Here is an 18,855-nt window from a genome sequence, read left to right on the forward strand (position 1 = left end):
TTCAGATAAAGCTCGGCACAACATCATGGGCCGAAGGGCCTGTTCTGTGCTGTACTGTTCTATGTTCTATGTTCCCCAATATCTGTCAGCATAATATCAAACAATAACAACAGTCAACAAATCAAAAATTATTTGCACTGACATACTTGAATGCAGGAAAAGAAACATTAATTTAATTACAGTCAGTCAGAAGCCAAAGTAGATTTTTAGGTTGCAAGATATCTAACAGCTGGGATTCGAGTTGGTGAGCAGGGGTATTCCCCCACTCTTTCCCCACTGACTGGGTATAAAATTGAAAATGCTAAATTCAGCAGATTAGAGACTGGATAATGCAGTATGCTGAACTGAAGTTCCACTGTTCACTCAGCGAGAGAGAGAAACTCATCAGATAAAGATGATGAAAGAAGATAAACATTACTGCTCACTAATGACTAGTAAACACATTGGCAATACACCTGTACATAAAGATTTGAACTAAATTTCTGTATAGAGAGTGGTTCTGCGGGGGGGGGATTGTTGCTTGGTATACATCTGATAGAATGGTCTGTACTGGTTGGGACTACCCCCTTTCTCCACCACATTTTCCAGTAATGGGAACCTTTGCTTTGCTAAATCTTTCATGTTTCTCTCCCACTCGGTTATTCAGCCCATTTTTGCCATGCACCATGATCCTTTTGGTTCTTTATTCATGCTGCTACTCACCCCGTCACATCCCTTTATTTTTCCCTTGCCCTCTTTTCCCTGGGAGTATGTCAGAAATTCTCGTGCCGTGTTTTTCAGTAACGGTTGGGAAGCTGCTGCCTGAACTTCTAATGCATGCTCAAGGGTGGTCAAAGTACTTCAGAGTGCAAAGTCAGAGAATTACCATATGGAACTTTCAACAAGAATCACTTGTGCTGAGACCACTGCAGTATCAGGTTTGGCTGAAGCCGAAAGAATGGGACTTGAGCCAGGAGCTGGAAAGCAAAGCCCACATATACCAAACATTTCAGGCGAACTGTTTCCAGAGAATCGAGTTCTGTGGAAGTGGCCATGATTGTAATATTTTTGATGCATAAGGAAGTGTTGCTAAGACTATATATATAATAAAATATTCCTTATGAAATAGAAGGAAATCAACAAATGCTAAAAGTCTGAAAAGAAACAGATAATGATAACATCCTCGGAATTGACCTGGAGATTAATTCTCATTTATTTAACAGCAATTTGACTTTGTGACTGAGGTACAAACTGCTACGAATTTGTAGTGAAGTAACAGATATTGGGTGCTAAATTCAACAGCTCAGCCAAACTGGGTAAATGGATTGTATACTCAAAATCACAAGTTTGTGGCAAACTGGAATCACATAAAGCCAGCTTCCACCTCTTGAGGGGGGGAGATGTCTTCTGGCAGAAGCAACTGTTGCAACCACTTGTGGAAGAGAAAGCAAACAGACTAGAAGTGTGATGATGTGGGGGTTGGGGGTGGTGGTGAGACCTCTTCAAGGTTCTCTGGTGCTGCACTGGAGGCCTTGGTGGGGGACGTAGAAGAAGAGAGAGGTCCTCTGTCCACAGGGGTCCAAGAGGTTCCCAGACAAACTGTACAAAGGCACTGCAAGAAGACAGCAATGGAGGTCAATGGCAGTAACCAGGGTCTGAATGCAGAGCCATATGTAGCAAATGGTTATGGTCAGTGAATTCACCTTCAAATGCCATTTGCCACAAACTGCAACCTAACCTCCTACACAGCTCAAAGCACCGTTCACCCATCTACCCACAATTTCAAACAATCATGGGTCATTCCTCACGTTTATATCTTCATTTCACCCTCTCACACTCAGCACTGTTGCAAGTCTCACATTCACATCTCACATGCACTGTCAGCTATTCAACAATGACAGATATATGTGTGTCACCCGTGCCTCAATTGATACCATTCTCGTATCGGAGTTAGAAGGCTGTGGCTTTAAATTCTGCTCCAGGATACGAGTGCAACAATCTAGACTGACACTCAATGCAGCCTGACCTCAGTGCAGTATTGAGCGAGTGATGCAATTTTGGAGGCTCTGTCTGTCAGATGAGATGTTAAAACCAAGGCCCCATCTGCCACCTCAGATGGATGTAAAAGATTCCATGACAGGTGAGGCGAGAGTGACTGTCCTTAACATCAAGGCAGCATTTGATCATGTGTGGCAACACTGACTGCACTTCAAAACAATACTTCGCTGGCTGTAAAGCGCTTTGCTACATCTGAATCATCCAAACAGTTTGCACAACACTCACCAGCACACTTCCCTCTCCCTTGCAAGACAAGATAATGAATAACCAAAGTCACGGTTGTCTATCCTTATCCCAATAGAAAAGATCATTCTTTCTATCATTGGACAGGCCATTGTTTAGGCTGTGGTCAGTGCCAGGACTGAAAGCATCAAAAACAATGGTATGCTCATTCCTAATCCTCCTCCTCACATCCCACTTCACCATCAGCCCACAATCTCTTGTGATTTACATGCTACAGATGTTGTAAACAGGCACTCCTGCAACAAAAAACTGCAATGTGGCCAGGCAGTGGTGGGAGAGTCAGAGGTGAAACAGCAGGAAGACAGTGACGAGCACTACTCGCTCTCACACTCAGCCACCATCTCAGATACTCTCACTGCACAATATTTAGAGGATCTTGAGCCATAAGCTAATTGGAATAGCTTCTTTTTTATCTACCTTATCTAAACCTGTCATAATCTTGAAAATCTCTATCAAATCAGCCCCTCAAGATTCTTTGTTCCAAGGAGAAACAACTCCAGCTTCTCCAATCTAGCCTTGTAGCTAAAATTCCTCATCCCTGGAACCATTCTTGTACATCAATTAATGCCCATTTAAAGGTCTCATCCTGCTGCCACTGGTATTACCGCATTTGGGGAGTACAACCAGCAAATCCTTGTCCAAAGGCACTCAGCGCCTGATCAAGGGTGCCGGCACCAGGAAGCAGGCCTGCTGAAAACCACTCTCCTGCCCTTGCTGCCAACCCACCACTCCCACTTACCCAATACGCAACCCAATAACCCCCTTCCTGCCATCACTGACCTGTGCCTGGGTCCCACTTCCATCTGAGGTCTCGGCTGGATGTAGTACCAGCTGCAGCAACTACCTCACCGTGCTGCTGAATACAGAACAACTGGCAGCTCCTGATTGGCTGGCAGCTCTCGACCAGCGAGAGTTCTGCCACCAGGGTCCTTGATCCTGGAGAAAGGCCCTATGTTGGCTGGTCAAGTGCCTGAGTAGTACAAGATGCGGGCCTTCCCGAAAAAAGGTGACACAAGGGTGTCACCAGTTCTCTCAGCAGTGACGGAGACCCTCATGTTTCCACCCAGAAAGAGGAACACACAGATTTTTTTCTGAGGGGAAGAGACAAATCACTCTCAGGAAGAAGACAGCTTTTCTGTTTGGCAGAGGAGAGAGGAGCTCTTGGAGGCACTGTGCAAACTGGCTAAAAGGGTCCAAAACTTTGAAAGCTGTGTGAATAGCTCAAAGATGCTGCTGGGTGTTTTCCCAGAAGTTGCCAAACAATGAGCTGGGGGTGTTACTGGTTGGTCGGTTGAATAAGAACTCTGGCAAGCTACACTGTAAGGACTATCGTGACCCAAAGGAGATCGGAGTCATTAAAGTGTGTTTTGCTGATGATAATCGTACATGTGAATCTCAAAGGCAAAGCTGTTGTCAGAAGGACTCCAGACCTACCCTGTATGAATAAACAACAGTATATAGTGGAACTAGATAGCAACATAGTGCCCCATTTGTCCTGGGAGTGACGCAAATGCTTGTGGTTGCTAAAGATACATCTTTGTTGTATCGACTATTTAAAGGGAAATTTACTTTGTAAAACAAGTACCATCTCTTGCAGGAAATGCATCCACAACCCAATTCATGGACAAATGCTACGGAGATATTCCGGTACAATATCATGGTGAAACCCTGTGTTGACAGGATAGTGTAATGATCTTTGACCCGGAAGCAGTACAGAAGAAAAATTTGTCATTTCTTTAAAATGTCTGTGGAATCCGTAATTGTTTTAAGAGTGTTTGGAAAGGACAAGAGTTTACATCAATTGTGACGGGATCAATTGCAATTTCCTTGGATAACTTGGATAATAAGAAATACTGAAGCATGTACCTGGTAACCCTTGATCTAAAAAAATACCAACAGAAAGGAAGTTAAGAGATCATAGAATCCCCACAGTGCAGAAGGAGGCCATTCGGCCCATCGAGTCTGCATGGACAACTATCCCACCCAGGCCCTCTCCTTGTAACCCTACGTAATCCCCCTGACACTAAGGGGCAATTCCACCCACACCTGTTCCCGTTAGTATTTACCCCACTAATCCCCCTAACCTACACATTCTGGGACACTAAGGGGCAATTTGGCATGGCCAATCCACCTAATCTGCACATCTTTGGAGTGCGGAAGGAAACTGGAGCACCCAGAGGAAACCCACGCAGACACGGAAGAATATGCAAACTCCACACAGTCACCCGAGGCCGGAATCGAACCCCGGTTCTAGGCACTGAGAGGCAACAGTGCTAACCACTGTGCCGCCCCCATATGGATGTCATGCTGCCAGACACAAAGGAGAGCTACAAGCAGGGAAGACAGAGGTTGACACGAGGACAAAGCAGACAGAAGCAGAGGGTGGAATCTTGTGCCCTCTGCCAAGGCAACTTTGCTGCGGGGGTAGGCGGGGCATTTAATCACACAAAAAGGTTGCAGGTGCCTCCTGCCTCCACCCCAATTAAGTCCTTGACAGGAAGGCCCAGGGAAGGCCTTCTTATCCCAACATCAATTGAAACCCTTCAGTGAGCATTTATTGCCCAATAAAAGATCTCATCCCGCTGCTGCTGGTATTAACACATTCAGGGAGCATAACCATTCAACCCTTGTTCAAAGAGTTTTGATCAAGGGTGCCAGCATTTGAAAGTAGGTCTGCTGAAAGCCACCCTCCTCTCCTTGCTGGCAACCTACCACTCCCACCCACTACCCCCCTCCCACCATCATAGACTCACCTGTGCCTGGGTCCTTCCTCTATTGGAGGAGTCAGCTGGATGTAGTACCAGCAGCAGCAACTACCTCGACATGTTGTTGAACACAGAACAGCTGCTGCCTTCTGATTGGCTGGCAGCTCTCAGCCAGTGAGAGTTCTGCCGCCGGGGTCCTTACCGCTGGGGAGAGGCCCTTAGCTACCCTGTCAAGTGCTCAAGTGGCACAAAATGTACCAGGCCTTCCCAAAAGAGGTGACACAGGGGTTTGCCAACTCTCTCACCAGTGACTGAGACCCTCATGAATCCACCCAGAAAGAGGAATATAAAGAATTCTTGTGAGGGGAAGAAATAAATGACAGTCAGAAAGAGGACAGTTTTTCTGTTTGGCAAAAAAGGAGACAAGTGCTCTTATGCAAACTGGCTAAAAGACTCGAAAGCTGTGTGAATATCCCAGATGTTGCTGGATGTTTTTCCAGAACTGGGGTGTCACTGGATGATGTGGAGATGCCGGCATTGGACTGGGGTAGTAAGCACAGTAAGAAGTCTCACAACACCAGGTTAAAGTCCAACAGGTTTATTTGGTAGCACAAGCCACAAGCTTTGCCAGTTCAGTAGGAACTCTGGCAAGCTACAGCATCAGGACTGTCATGACCCAAAGGAGACAAAGTTCATTGAAATGTGTCTTGCTGATAATAATTGGACACGTGAATCTCAAAGGCGAAAGCTGTTGACCTATCCCGAATGAATAAGGAACAGTATATAGTGGAACTAGATAGCAACATAGTGCCACATTTGTCCTGGGAGTGACGCAAATGCTTGTGATTGCACAAGGTACATCTTTGTTGTATTGACTATTTAAAGGGAAATTACTTCTTCAGTTTAAGTATCATTTGTCTGTTAATTCACCCTTAATTTAGTGTTGATTCAGATTAATGTTGAAATAAAAATTGCAAAAGATCAAATCTTGTTGGTAATTTCTTCTTTGGAGGTCAATTGAAAAAATTGGTTATTTTGGTTTACAGTTTCCCCACGGGGATTGTAACGCTAGTGTTTTATATTTAAATCATACAACACTTTCAGCTGTTAAGGGACTGAACTATACAATTGGGGGAGCATGTTTTCTAAAACAAGTACAATCTCTTGAAGGAAATGAATCCACAGCCCAATTCGTAGAAAACATAAAATGCTACTGATATCCTGGAACAGTATCATTCTAAAACCATGTGTTGACAAGATAGTGCAACTAACTTTGACCCGGAAGCAGTACAGGAAGGAACATTTGTCATTTCTTTGACGTCTGTAAAAAATTTTTTTTTTAAGGAATGTTTGAAAGGGACAAGAGTTTGCATCAGTTGTGATGGGATCAATTGCAAATTCCCTGGATAAGAAGAAATACTGGAGCATGTGACCAGCTGACCCTTGACCTAGAACCATTATTAACAGGAAGGAAGTTAAGATATGGGTGCCATGCCAGGAAACACAACGGTGAACTACAAACAGAGAAGACAGAGGGCGAAGGTACAAATGTAACCAAGGACAAAGCAGACCGAGACAGAGGGTGGAATCTTGTGCTCTCTGCCATGGCAAGTTTGCTTGGGGATGGGGGGCAGTGGGAGAGGACCTTGCCACTTTCCTGTCCCCAACCCAAATAAGTCCATGGTGGGAAGGCCCGTGTGCCTGTCACTCAGATTTTCTACTCAAAAAATCCTTGCCATGCAAAAATTCCCCAACACCAGTTTCATGAAGGCAGAACTACTCTCAGTATGCTATGCATATGCAATGTAAGTTGTGTAGATTTTCAGTAAATGATATTCCTCATTTGTTATATAATGATGTTTTATTATTCTCTGAAATCTGAATTTTTCTTTTACAAAATGGAAGGACATGGCCTTACCTGCACATTCGGTTGCTGACCTGGGATTTTGTTTTTAAAATGACGGTCATATGTTCACCTTGAAACTGTCAACAAGCAACCCTTTTCCAATAAATTGCACTAAATTGCTGGCAAAATCAGCTTTGTGCTATGAGCTATTCGAAATATAATTAGTGAGTCCCAGGCACTATCATCCGGGCTCACTTTTCCAACCTGTCCGCCAGTCAAGATCTGCATCTACAAGGATCACGTATGGTCCCCACCAAAGCACTAGGAGATCGGGATGTCTGTGCAATTGTGTCCCTAGAGCTCAGCAGCCAGTTTTCTGGCATGAATAGGCTCCACTCACTCCCCTACTGGCGAGAATCATGTTTGGGCTCTTTTTTTCCCCCTAAGTGCCATACAATTGCATCTGGGAGCTCGCCCACGATGGGCACAATTCTCTCCTGTTTTCACGCTCGTTCAGCACTTAGAATTCTTTTGGTAAGATCGTCCCCCCTCTTAAGTTTTGAACCATCTGGTTTTGAAAGCAGTCTTGTTGAGAAACAAGCTGAGGAAAGAAGGCTGCCCTAACTGGTGCTCTCTCTCTCTCTCTACCTTTCCTGTAATTGTGTGGGGCTATCAACCTGTAGTCACAGAACCCTCATTTGCATGTAACCTGTCTGCATTTAGATTTGCAAAGCTGCAACCAGTTGATAAGAGCTGCCAGACAACCACCCGGACCAGTGGCCTATCTTCACACGAGGGAACTCCAGGTCGACAGTGTCGAGACCCTGTGGACTTTATCCTTCATTTTATAATGCCCATCCTCCAAAGCCCATCTTTGCAGAGAGACTCTATCTGCTTGTCCTTTATTTGTCTGTGCGCGCGCTGTGGGATTTCTTTAGGAAGAGACAGATAGTTATACTTCCCGAGTACAATTATGTGTAAACCAGTACTTGCAACTTATTAAAAAGTTTTGGTTTATAATAAACAATCATTCTGAGAAGTTTCTTTTATTCTGGGTTCAAAAGTAGAGGTAAACAATTGGCCATTTTGGTGAGAAAATTAAACTTTTAAAGTATGTCCTGTGGAGAGGGGTTAGATAACACGCACATTCCTCCCATCCCGGTCCTAACACTACACAGTATACATATTTCAGTATCGGATATGCACTTTCCATTAAAAAAAATGTTTTATAATGCAGGCATCTGCAAACAACTGTTTATAACAACCCAAATAAATTATCCAGTGTTTGTTTCTCATTTATATGATTGCATGAGCAAAAGTTAAATTTAGCTATTGGAGGAACAGTGGTTCAAACTAACCCAAATCCAAAAATGTGACCTCTCAATTACTTCATTTTCCAAACTGCAAAGTTTGAACAATGAGAAATCTGAAATAACCAAGGTCAGTTATATAAACTCTGAAGCGATCTAAGTTCTCACACGAACAAGCAAGGTGTGTGTGTCTGGCCTTCTTTTTCTCAAACCAGTACTTGGTTTGCAAAAACATTTTAAACAGCTGGGTTTGCACAAGAATGGTTTCTGCTGCAAATTATTTTTCCACAAGTCTTGGAAATGTCCAGTCATGATAAATAAAAATAGATCCCAGCATAAATCCTCTGTCGTGGAAATATGTAAAATTTAGAGGTTAGAAACAAGCCACTTGGCCTAACAAGTTGATGTCAACATTTACCCTCCCCAATCATGTTTACCAGTCCTGATCCATATCCATTTATTCCCATTTTCCTTCATTTGTTTGTCCAACCTAATCTTGAATATCAATAGAGTTTCTGCCTCAGCCACTAATCCCGGAAATAAATTCCACAGCATCACACCGCTCTGTGTAAACAAGTTTCTCTTGCTCTTTGTTCCAGATCTCTCACATTTTATCTTGTATCTATGGCCTCTCCTTCTAGACCCTCAATTGCTAAAACAGATTGTTTTTAGTTAGTTACACTGTCCCATTTTTCCACAATATTAAACATTTATATCACGTTGCACTCTTACTCTAAAAAAAATTAGTATTTTCGTGTTAAAGTCTTTCCCTATATTTCTGTTTTTTCTTGTCAAGCAACATTCTAGTATTGTGTGTGCCCCCTCAAATCCTCAATATTCTTCCTTCAGTTGTTATACAGACTTTTAAAGATGGAGGAGAGATTCTGCACTAATTCAGATTAAAACAAACCCCATTATCTGAAACCAATTATTCTCCTGCATTCTCATTCTGGTTTACAGACAAATTGGCACCCTGTAAACCAGAGCTGAATTTTAAACAAGAAACATGATATAAATATATTTCTTAAAGGCACACCCCATGAAACAGTAAGCAGGTAGGAACCAAAATCTACGGGCAACCAATGGGCAACAAACTCATATTTTACACTGCCCACACACCATGAAATGGTTGGTATGGTCATGTGGGAGGGAATAGGCAGGCTGTTTCTTTAGTCCAACTGGTTAAAAGGAAGGGAGTATATCCTTTGGTAGGCACATCAGGGGCGCATCCCCACAAGATAATACTCCTCTTTGGGCCTCATTGCCTGGCCTCTAAAACCCAGTTCTTCATCCATCTCGCCTGCCATCTAGGGCCTGATTGCAGTACCATCAGTGCCCACTGAGTTCTGGCACTGCTGGGACTGCCAGAGTTGTCAGCCAATCTTCCCAAGGACGGGTTTCCTCACACTGAGAAGCAGAAGGCCCGAGCTCTGCTCATTTAGGCCATCTCCAGCGTGTTATTGCTGCAGGATAGCCTTTTTTTAAAAGTTGGTCAGTTTGAAACCAACTTTTGTAACAGGCAGGAGTGGAGCAAGAAATACCATAAAATTCAGCCACTGGTTTCTCAGGCCCATTTTGCTCATGGGTCAGGATTCTGTAGCAGCAATAATGGTGAAACGGTTAGGTTTTGCCGTCATCACTTCTCTTCTCTAAAACTGTCAGCAACTTCTGGAATCAATGCATGCGCAGCTAAATACGGAAATCCAGGAATTGCTGTGGATGATTCTACACTTTTCCAAAAAGATGTCCTATTGAAGTTCTGCAGAATGCAATCACTTAGAAATCGCTGAATTAATGAGAACTTCTACTCTATGTCTAGATGTTAAAAACCCTTGAAAAAGTCATACCTTGTTAAATTAGGTTAACGGCATACTAAGTTTATAATTACTGCTAAAAACTTTTACTGGCCCTGAAAGAATAATTTTACATTTGTTGTATGTCAAATGTCTCCAACATGATTTAAAAAAATGTGGAATATCTCAAGATAAAAGCAAAATACCGTGGATGTTAGAAATGTGAAATAAAACCAGAAAATGCTGGAAAAACTCAGCAGGTCTGACAGCATCTGTGGAGAGAGTGTCATGCAGACTTGAAACATTAACTCTGAACATCTTAAGAGTTTGTTTATGTTTTTTAGCTCTTCTTCCTCAGGGGATCCCAGAGGGAATGGTCCCTGCAGAATGCTGAGAGGGAGAATGGGTGGAGGATGATCCTTTGAATGCAGAGAATGGTGGGGTGAAAAGTGAGGATAAAGGGGCCCTATTCTGGTTCTGGGAGGCAGGGGAGTGGTTAAAAGTAGAGACGCGGGAGATGGATCGAACATGATTGTCAACTACGGTGGATGGGAAACCACAATTGAAGGAGGAAAACATGTCAGTAGTTCCAGGATTTTGACCACCACTTTAGCTATACTTACACTATATGGACTGCAGCACTTCAATTTGGCAGCTCACCACCACCTTCTCAAAGTCAATTCAGGGTGGACAATAAATGCTGGCCTAGCCATGGATGTCAGCTCTGTCGAAAAGTCATCCAGGCACAAAATGTTAGTTCTGTTCTCTCTCCACAGATGCTGTCAGACCAGCTGAGATTTCCCAGCATTTTCTGTTTGATTCATAAACTACACCTACTCTCACACACAGCACAGCTGTACTCACACCTATAACTCCCAGATTCCTCATGCTACAACTATTCATCCATGATAGCTAGAACACCCAAACCAGACTATACCACATTCACTGACCCAATTCCCTCTCTGTTGTAGGACAAGGTGGTGCAAAACCAATGACGGTAGGAGGTAACCAGAGGAGGACAGGTATGCCTGGGCATCCTGAGCCCTGTGCAGGAGATAATGCTGACCACTACTGGGACTCTCATTGCTGAAGCCATAGCCAACTGAAAGGCTGAAACCAAAGATGATGGTATCTTCATATCCAATCTTGCTTCACACATCCCACAAGAAACCGAAGCAGGAGGATCCCATATGGCTTCTTGAATCTGTTCTGCCATTCAACAAGATTATGGCTGATCTTTGAACTCAAATCCACTTTCCTGCCAAAAACCTCAATTCTGTTAGTATCCAAAAATCTCAATAAATGACTATAACTCCAAAGGTATGCGGGTTAGGTTGATTGGCCATGCTAAATTGCCCCTTAGTGTCAGGGGGACTAGCAAGGTAAATATATGGGGTTACGGGGATAGAGTCAGGGTGGAATTGTTGTTGGTGCAGGCTCAATGGGCTGAATGATTCTATGAACTCAACAATCAGCATCTACAGCCCTCTGGGATAGAGAATTCCAAAAGTTAACAACTTTCTGAGCAAAGAAATATTTTCTTATCTCAGTCCTAAATAGCCATTCTCCCTCGCCCAACCCACCCAACACACCACCGCCCTTTTTCTGAGAATATAATTTCCAGTCCCAGACTCTCCAGCCAGATGAAGCAGCTTCTCAGCACACTTGTCAATGCCTCTGAGAATCTTCCATGTTTCAATGAGTTCAAATCTCATTCTTCTAAATTCCAGTGAGCATGAGTCCATTCCACTCAAGACTGTCCTCAGAGGATAACCTTCTCATCCCAGGGTCAATGTTGTGAAGCTTCAAAGGCAAGTATAGACTTCCTAAGGTGCAGAGACCAACACTGCACACAGTACTCCTGGTGTGGTCTCAACAAAGCTCTATAAATTTGCAGCAAGACTTCCTCACTCCTGTGCTACAAACTTCTTGCAATGAAGACCAACATCTTATCTGCCCTCCTAATTGCTGGCATGCTCATTTTCTCTGTTTCATGTACAAGGATTTTCAAATATTAAATAGTTTTATACCAATTTTTAAAAACATTTTTTAAAAATTCTTTTTACCAAAATAACATCACACTTCCCCACATTTTATTCCATTTGCCACCTTCTAGCCTATTTACTCAATCTATCTCCCTCTGTAGGCAATTTGGCCAGAATCTACCAGGCATAGAAAATAATCGAGGGTAGGGACCACTTCTTGGTCCTGACCCACTTGGATGAGAGCTTTGCCAACAGGGGCAATCTTCTAGGAGGCAACAGGCCACCTCTGCAAGCACCGTTCTTAGCAAGTTCTGGAAGTGGGAGCTCAGGGCATTGTAGCCCATTCCAGTAGCCTCCTGCAGTCCCCAGTGTGAGTCTAGTGGGAGTGTTCCTGTATGGCAGGCAGGAAGGCAGTGCAGCCACCATTTGCATCAGTGGAGCAGATGAAAAGTTCACTGTATCTGGCCATCAGAGACATCTATTTCCATGATTTTACCTCTCAATGGCAGAGCTTTGATATAGGCAGACAGCAATCTGGCCACAAGCCTCTGTGAACTCTTCAACAGCATGGATGTTTTGAGGCTCTGAACTTCCCCCGTGTAGCCACCTCCTGGGGAGCAGGCAGACCCAATTTGTAAGATCGCATTGCAATGGATAAATATGGGCTAATTACCCTTGTAACTGCCCTGATTAGCAACCTGCTGCTGCTAGGAGCACACCTCCAGCATAAAGCAGGAACGCATCAGGGAGCAAGCTCGACATGCAACTATCTATATAGATCACTATCTAAATAAGCCTTCCCACAGCTATCCCCCCAACTCTCACCTGCTTCCAAAACCACCACCACAGGGGCAGGAAGATTCCAGTTTTTTGTTTTCCTCACAAATTACTTCCCCACCTAACATTGTATCAACAGCAAACTTGGATACATCACATTCAGCCCCTTTCTCAAAGTTAGTCATTGTAGGTTGTAAATAGCTGAGTCCTAATCACTGACCTGTGTGGCAATCCACAAGTAAGAGCCTGCCAACTTGAAAAATGGTCCATTTATTCCTACTCTTTATTTCCTGTCCTTCAACCAATCCTCAATCCATGCAAATATATAAGCCCTACTCATGAGCCTTTATCTAGTGCAACATTCTTTTGTATGGCCTTTTAAAAATTCAAATATAATACATCCACTGACCTACCCTGCTTGTTATAGCCTCCAAAATCTCTGCACAATTTGCCCTTGAAGCATACGCAAGTCACGGTCATCATTTTGACCCCTAAGTTGTAGCCGTTGCACCACCCTGCTCTCTCCACAGAGCAATGCATTTTCATTTCCTTAAAATGATTGTCTATTCTTCCATTAAAAGATGAACTGGCTCCATCTCAACTCCCTGCGTCAGAGTATTCCAGCACAGTCACGTGAAGGCATTTCTGTCAAATTCGCTCCTTAATCTCAGTGGCAGTTCTTACTGGATGACCTCTTTTTTTGTGGTGTCAAAAGTCTAGAAATGTTGTTCTTTGCAGCTTTCTGAATTTTTATAGATTCAGACAACATGAATGTAACCAAATAAAAATACAGTATTTTCAGAGCCAGATGAATTGTTAATAGCCCTGTAAAACTAAAGCAGAAAGGTTGATAATAATATTACTTCTCTGTGTATTTCTAAAACACAGACTGTAATCAAATAAACAAATTATGATTAAAGCTGAAGGAAAGCTTTACAGTGGCAGCAGTTGGGACAGGGTACTTTCTGATCAAAACAACTCCAACCGAATGCCTGCATTACAATATGCCCAACAGAATGTTGTTTTCACATGATCGCAATCAGTTCCTGGTAGCACTGGAACTCTGCTCGCCCATCCTCACCCACCTCCTGCCCACCACACCCTCCATCACCGCCCACCCCACCCTGCCCTGCCCCCAGCCCCACCCAGCCATTTCAAATAAAGATGTTCACAGGAGCTGTGCACGGACACCCTGGAGTAGCTCCACTGCCTTTAGGGATATCTTGCTTCTCCGGGGTAAAAATGTTAATACTAAGCCAAGCAGGATGCACATATGGGTGAATATTTTGCCATAATTCAGCCACTGGAGGGGTTCCTGGGGCTGGGCAGCATCAGACCAGCCACTGAGCCCATCCAAAACGCCAGCTTTTATTCAGGTCAATGAAGCACAGATAGGCAGTCACTGTAACCTACATCTCTGCAGCAATGTTGGAGAAATGGACACATGAAAGGTTGATTTCAAGCAGGGTAGGAATGTCATGAAATAGCAAGATATGTAGTACAACACATCTATTGTTCGATTAATATTTTATTTCTCAGAGCTGGAGTGCTCTACAGAAAATACTGCCACCAGGCTTCCCTTTCATGAAGTGAGATTTATCACTCTGAGTACTCGTCAGCCTGGTAAAGCATTCAAATCCACTTCTTAACGCAAGGCTAAAAGATTTCACCATATAACACGGCATCAATGAGAGCCTATACTGGTAACTTTTCCTAAATTATCAGTGAAGAATGGAAAACATGAAAGACCAGTCGAGAAATGAGTTCAGGGAGTGGTTGTGTATGGTTAAGAGGCTGATCATTCTGTTACCCTGAGGGACAAGAACTAAAACATGTATGTAATTGTTCACCGAATCAAGAATTTCAATATGGAGACATTGTATTTGGAGAACAGTTTACTAGAACTAAAGATGTGTGTTGGTTTGTGCCATATGGATTCATTCTCACAATCATCCATGCACATGATTTCCCATACAGCCTGTTTTATCAGGAGACAAGAGTTAAAAAATGTTTTAAAACAAAAAAATGTGGAAGAAACAACCCACTACGCAGCCTTGCGCAATTCTTGAGCAAGTTACAAATTGGCATTGGCAAGGACTGACTAGCTTTTCTTCAATAGTGAGTGGCACAGGAAAGGAGGAATGGAAACAAAAAACGTGTGAGATAAATTTCCAGAAAATAGATCAATGACACATTGTCAGCAGCTGCATTTTTCACGAAGATAGCAATCATTCTCGTGCAGCTGGAATTTACGTTACATCAGCAGTGGTGCCATAGCTTAATGTTCTAATGATCGCCAAAGTAATTCTGATCTGGAACACTGCAGGAGTGGAGAAAAGCTACACCAGCTTAAAAGCACAATTCTGCAGAAATGGTATATTTAAACTAAATCAGGGAAAGGTGTACATTGAAAACACTCAGGGCGCAATGAGTCCACAAAAGGATATAGATATGGTAAGTGAATGGGCAGGAAACTGGCAGATGGCATAGAATATGGAAAAATGTGAACTTGTCCACTTTGGCAGGAAGAGGAGAAAAGCAGTGTACTATTTAAATGGAGATTGCAAAACTCTCTGGAACAGAGGGTGTCCTGGTACATGAGTCACAAAAAGTTAGTACACAGATATGGCAACTGATTAGGAAGGCAAATGGAATGTTGGTGTTTATTGAAAGGAGAATGGAGAATAAAAGTAGGAAAGTGTTGCTACAGCTGTCCAGAGCCTTAGTTAGGCTGCATCTAGAGTACTGGTCTCCTTACTTAAAAAAGAATATCATTGCAATCAAAGAAGATTTGCTCAACTGATTCCTGGGATGAAGTGGTTACCTTTTGAGGGAAGTTTGGGCCTAAACTCATTAGAGTTTAGAAGAATGTGAAGGATCTTATTGAAACATATAAGATCCTAAGGGGACTTGACAAGGTGGGCACTGAGAGGATGTTTCCCCTTGTGGGAGTGTCTAGAACTAGGATTTACAAGTTAAAAATCAGGGATCTTCCACTTAAGACTGATGAGGCGAAATGCTCTCTCAGAGAGTCATCAATCTCTGCAGGCTGGGTCAGTGAATATATTCCAGGCTGAATTAGATAAGATTTTTGATTGACGACAAACTCAGGGGTTATGGGAGGAAAGCAGGAGAGAGGAGTTGAGACGACAATCAGATCAAATGGCAGAGCAGGCTTGAGGTGCTGAATGGTCCGCATCAGCTCCTAATTCTTGAGTTTTTGAGTATTCTTATGAAAAACTAACAAGGTAAAAATTGTGAATCAGCAATTCAAGCTACTCAGGTGTTATTCCAAAAATTACTTGCATCCAATTCATTTAAAATTCATGCATCACTGCACCAATTTGAGAAATTGGTATGGGATCCTCATGCATATCCACTGTCTGCAAATTTGGAAAAAATATCTGAAGAGACACATTGTTTGTTACCAGTGACTTTGTCATCTGATAAATTGTCTACTAAGAATAATTTCTCATCAAGGCAACTTGATTTCATTGACGACTTAAGAGGACAGGGTAGAAAACTACATGTCCAAATTTGCAGTTGAAACAAAGATATTCTAAGCAAAAATATACAAAGAGGTATTGATAAATTATGTGAATAGACAAAACTGTGTCAAATGGATTCCAACGTAGGCAAATGCAAGGTCACCAACTTTGGACCTAAAAAGATAGAACAGTGCGCTTACTAAATGATGTGAAGCTAGAATCAGTGAGGTGTAAAGAGACTTGGAGGCCACGATACGTAGATCATGAAAATAGGATGATCAGGTACAGGAAATAATCAACAAGGCTAATGGAATTATAGCCTTTACATCTAGAAAAATAGTAAGAAGTCTCACAACACCAGGTTGTGATTCTAGAGAAGTAGAGTACAAATGGATAGAAGTCATGCTTCAGTTAAACAAAGCCCTGATTACACCACACCCAGAGTGCAGAAAGAAGTTCTGAGCACCGCACTTTAGGATGGATATATTGGCCTTGGAGGGAGTGCAGCATAGGTTTATTAGAATAATTCCTGAACTCCAATTTTTTAAAGAAACTAAGGCTGTACTCTCTGCAATTCAAACGGTAAAGGGTGATTTGATCAGAGCTTTCAAGATATTAAGGGTCATTGGGTTGATCACGAGAAACTAAAGTTAAAGTTAACTTATTAGTCACAGGTAAAGCTTACATTAACACTGCAATGAAGTTACTGTGAAATTCCCCTAGTCACCACACTCCGCACCTGTTCAGGTCAATGCACCTAACCAGCAGGTCTTTCAGACTGAGGGGGGAAACCGGAGCACCCGGAGGCAACTCCACACAGACAGTGACTCAAGCCAGGAATCGAAACCAGGTCCCTGGCGCTGTGAGGTAGCAGTGCTAACCACTATGCCACCATGCCACCCCTATTTCTGCTAGTTAGGAACTTGAGAACTGAGCAGCACAATTTAAATGTTAGACCATTCACCAGTGAAATTATAAAACATGCAAAGGGTGGAAAAAGTTTGGAATTCTCTCTACAAATGACGCTAAATCAATGGTCAATTTTAAAACTGAGATTGGTGGTCTTTTATTTTCAAAGGGATTGTGGGGCAAAGGTAGGTTTATTTAGTTAGGTCTCAGATCAGCCATTATCTTACTGAGCCCGCTCGAGGGGTCGAATGGCCTACTCCTGCTGCTCTTGTATGTGGTGACCAAAGCAGCAGTTGGGAGTGCTAAAATTGCCCTCTGGGGAAGAGAATCAGTCAGCAATTCCAGTACTAGCTGCTGTAAAGTGTAGATGGGTGGACATACTGAGCGAGAACTGGATCAGAGTCCTACGTGATGTACTGCATGGTGGAGTAGCTTGAGAAACACTTTCCCAAAACACCGCCTGAGAACACGAAGCCGGAGTTTCAGGAAAGGCGGAAAGGAAATCCGTGCTCAAAAATAGTGGCAGCGATTTGTCCGGAAACGCCACAGTGTCCTACCCCATTCCCCAAACTGGGATTCTCCACATGTTTCCCGGCCTGCACACATTGTTAAACCTATTGTGAAATACCGAAATCTAACGTTTTGTAATGAATTCATGTCAAACCGTTTGGGCTTGTTTTTTTTTAAAAAGGCGCTTAATTCTTTTCATTGAATTGATCATTGACTCAATCTATCTTGTAAACCGAAAAGTGTTTTAAGGAATAAACTGATACATTTACTGGACCCTCTAATGGTGCCCAATAATCAGCCCCTGCTACAGTTGGGTTGAGTTGCAAATCCACAAGGAAAAAAAAACTGGAAATTATTCCCACTGTAATCGTAACAGCAAATGCCCAGCTAAAATGATCAAAACGCGTTTGTAATTCTTCGGTGGTCTTATAATAAAAAAATAAGCGAGATGATTGCTGTTCCTTTTAAAGTGCGAGGGGACTGAACAAACAACGGAAGTAAAACAGACCGAGCCGACTGTTAAGCATGTCTGTGTCTGTGTGTGGGTTTTTTTTGTTGCTGAACATCTGATCGAGAGAGCTGTGCCCCGAATTATGTTTGATAGAAACTGTACTTACTGAAGGCCTGTCAGGCTGGGGCCAGGGGGGTGGAAAGTTCTGCTGCACTGGCTTCAGCTTGCCAAGGTAGGTGAGCAGCAACTTGTCGGCTGCAGGAGCCTGTGTCGGTTTCGGCGAGCTGGAAGTTTACAGCTGCTTCTGGCGAGCGATGGTCAGAGCGCATGAGCAGCTCAGGGCGAGTCGCCTTGAAACCAACATGTCAGTGACAAGGCAGGAAATGGGAGGGGGGGGAGCCCCTCAACCCAACAGCAGCGTCAAGCTGCATCTATACTACTGATTGGTCAGCCCCTCTTAGGTCGGCTGCCTTTGGCACCGAGGCTGAAACTCTACAAGAGCTTCACTTTCTGAGTCCAAGCACTTCATAAACTGCTGGCGGGGTGTGAGCTTTTGTATTAGCACGGGGTAAACTACAGCTGGAAACACACACTGCCTAAAAATCAATCTCCACATTAAAACTAGGCATGCCCAGGGACGTAGTGATCCTTTTTTTAAAACCAGTTTTTTGCTGTTCCTGCAAACAGTCCCCTCAATTTTTACAGATGCACCATAGAAAGCGTCCTTTCCGGATGTATCACCGCTTGGCATAGCTCCTGCTCTGTCCAAGACCAGGAGAAACTACAAAGGGTTGTGAATCT

At 43.2% G+C, this 18,855-nt stretch overlaps 1 protein-coding gene across 4 annotated transcripts in view; it reads right to left on the reverse strand.

The window, feature by feature from the left end:
* Nucleotides 1-18,427, reverse strand: part of LOC144507122 (E3 ubiquitin-protein ligase pellino homolog 2) — a 190,865-nt gene extending 172,438 nt beyond the window's left edge. For all 4 annotated transcript variants that reach the window (XR_013500031.1, XM_078233897.1, XM_078233896.1 and 1 more), the window contains exon 1: nucleotides 18,221-18,427. The gene's annotated coding sequence lies outside the window, so the exon portion shown is untranslated. The remainder of the gene's footprint in view (nucleotides 1-18,220) is intronic.
* Between the last annotated feature and the right edge of the window lie 428 nt (nucleotides 18,428-18,855).

Source organism: Mustelus asterias, chromosome 18 (assembly GCF_964213995.1).
Source record: "Mustelus asterias chromosome 18, sMusAst1.hap1.1, whole genome shotgun sequence".
Classification (NCBI taxonomy): Eukaryota; Metazoa; Chordata; class Chondrichthyes; order Carcharhiniformes; family Triakidae; genus Mustelus; species Mustelus asterias.